This window comes from Sinocyclocheilus grahami, unplaced genomic scaffold, assembly GCF_001515645.1.
Source record: "Sinocyclocheilus grahami isolate Dianchi unplaced genomic scaffold, SAMN03320097.WGS_v1.1 scaffold95.1, whole genome shotgun sequence".
NCBI classification, from domain to species: domain Eukaryota; kingdom Metazoa; phylum Chordata; class Actinopteri; order Cypriniformes; family Cyprinidae; genus Sinocyclocheilus; species Sinocyclocheilus grahami.
Genome location: NW_015505274.1, coordinates 1,104,174 through 1,107,006, shown reverse-complemented (window position 1 = coordinate 1,107,006; position 2,833 = coordinate 1,104,174). Strand labels below are relative to the sequence as shown.

Genomic DNA, 2,833 nt, shown 5'->3' with positions numbered 1-2,833 from the left:
ACACACACACACACACACACACACACACACACACACACAATAATTCTCAAAACATTAGACATTGTTTAAATAGTAAAATTTGTAATTTGTAGTAATTTGATCTATTTATGTAAATGCATCGTTTTTTATTTATTTCATTTTTGCATTATATCAGTCAGTGCGTACAGACAAAATGACTCATTACTCTCAACTCAAAAATAACATCGATACACATTATAATAATGAGAATGGGGGTGAAGGATAGGGGTTAAATTGTCAGCTAAATAATGCAAAACTAATTTCCAGCAATTCAATGATTATTCTAACAATTAAATGATTGCTTTTTTACATTAGGCTTCATTGTCTTTATGCATATTAGAATTTCTTATTTGAATTCATGTTATTTTGGGGGTGCATATCATCCAGACATGTTTTTCCGTGAGCTCCATTCTTAAACTGATAATCACTAAAATCCTTGTCCATTTGTCTGTGGTAATAAGGTTTAGTTAAACAATAAGCCCTGCTTATTGTCTCAGTGGTTGTAGTTGATCCAGTATGTGTTGTTTTTTTTTGTTTTTTTTTGGGACAGTTGGCTCAGTACCCCATGCTTAGAGAGGAAATGGAGAGGATTGTCACCCAGCACATCCGTGATTGAGAGAGTCGCACTAAGGATCAGGTACATCCTTTCTACCACATGCCTACCAACCCTCACATATACAAACTCATGTGGCAAAACTGAAAAACAAGTAGCAACGTGTATTCTTTTCCTGCCATCAGGTCATGCTGCTAATTGACATTGAGCTAGCCTACATGAACACCAATCATGAGGATTTCATTGGTTTTGCAAAGTAAGAACATTATTAACCATTTACTAACATTATTGTTTGTCACCTAAAAATGCAAACAGCTAGAACACTCCAATATAACTGTGAGGAGATCATCAGGTTCATAGAAACTAACACTGAAAATGTCGTTCAATGAATGCTTTCTGAAGAGCAATTCTATGGTCTCATCATTAACCATTATAAGATGTGTTGGATTTGTATTATTAGAGCTTTCCGACTTGAGTTCACGTGCATTTTCTCCGTCTGGAAATTATTTTTCAAAGGCACAGTGATTGTGTCCTCTGTGATCCCTAGATATTCACAGTAGATCACAGACTGATTCATAAAGACATGCTAAATATGATTGTACAATACTTTTACAGTTTAAAAGTGTCTGTTCATTGTTCGCCATACATTTGAGTTATTATTCTAACAGAAAACAGCATGATAGGTCTAATTTTATATTTGGACTGAATTTTAAGCATGTATATATATCTTTTGTATCTCTCGTGTTAATGCTGTGAATTAGTTACTGAACTTTGCATCTTTCTGCTACTTTTGTATTCTGTTCATCTTGTCTATTCTCACTACTGCATTTCCCAGTTTATAATTACCTATCTTAAACCCTGTCTTTGCTTTGCTTCTGTTGCTATGGCAACGCACCTCAGGATGAGATAATGGTAAGTGTGCATTGACTGCGGCCTCTTTAGTGTGTGTGTATGTGTGTGTGTGTGTCTGATTGAGTGTGTTTGTGTCTGCTAATTCACTTTGGCCTTTTAATATAAAATGGATTTGAAAAATAGCATTACAATTTGATTATTATGGTCCTAATTGTGGTGCATTTGTTTAAAACAAAAACACAAATAGCTTTTTTTAATCATTAATTAATCCTGACCTTTTCCGATAAAGTTGAGTGATTTCGCACAATGCCACTGCACTGGAGAAGCTGCTGGAAATCCATTGCACTTCTGAGAGCTGTAGCTCATCTGTAAGAAACATGACGTTCATTTCTCAGAGAACAAATATACTGAACAAATATAGCACTCCTATATATGCACTGTAGGTTATTTGGGGTAAAAAGAAGTCTTCCAGATGTAATGAAAGTAAAGCCTGAAAGCATACACTAATCAATTACAGTCGAAAATTCAGAGAAATAAAATTTTTACCTTTACATCTGAAAGTAAAAGCATACTTAAAAGCATACCAAATACTAAGAATTTCTGAAATGTATGTAGATTTTTGATGTGACTCATTTTCCTTAAATTGTAATACTGACAATATAATTTGTCAACTTAAATCTTAACTTTTATTTGATATTTATTTGTTATAATATAAAACTTTATTTGAAATCACACACACACACACACAGGTTTGTTTTTATGGTTTATGGGGACTCTCCATAGGCGTAATGGTTTTTCTACTGTACAGACCGTATATTCTATCGCCCTACACCAACCCTACCCCTCACAGGAAACTTTCTGCATTTTTAGATTTTCAAAAAAACTCATTCTGAATTATTTATAAGCCTTTTGAATTACGGGGACACTGAAAATGTCCTCATAAATCACCTTCTCGTTGTAATACCTATGTCATACCCATGTTATTATACAAATGTGTGTCCTCATAAACCACATAAACATGCACACACACACTACTGTTAAAAAAATTGTTGTCTGTACGATTTTTATATTTTTTGACGTATTCTCTTAGGCTTATCAAGGCTGCATTTATTTGATAAAAATACAGTAAAAACAGCAATATTGTGAAATATTTTTAGAATTTAAAATAACGGTTTTCTGTATTAATTTATTTATTTTGTGGAAACCATGATACACTTTTTTAATGATTCCTTGATAAAAAAAATAAATAAAAAAATTCTAAAGAACAGTATTTATTTGGTATCATTTTATTTCAGATCAATTTAATGATTAATTTAATTTAATCAATTAACTTAAACGTTTTAACTGTAGAGTATATGTACAATTCAGCTAGTGGTCTCAGACGTTTGAACTCCACTGTATTGGCAAAGC

The 2,833-nt window shown here is 32.7% G+C and overlaps 1 protein-coding gene across 1 annotated transcript in view; it reads left to right on the top strand.

Annotated features, from left to right (window-relative positions):
- LOC107587708 (dynamin-1-like) overlaps positions 1 to 2,833 on the top strand; it is a 9,394-nt gene that overhangs the window by 5,418 nt on the left and 1,143 nt on the right. The window lies entirely within an intron of this gene.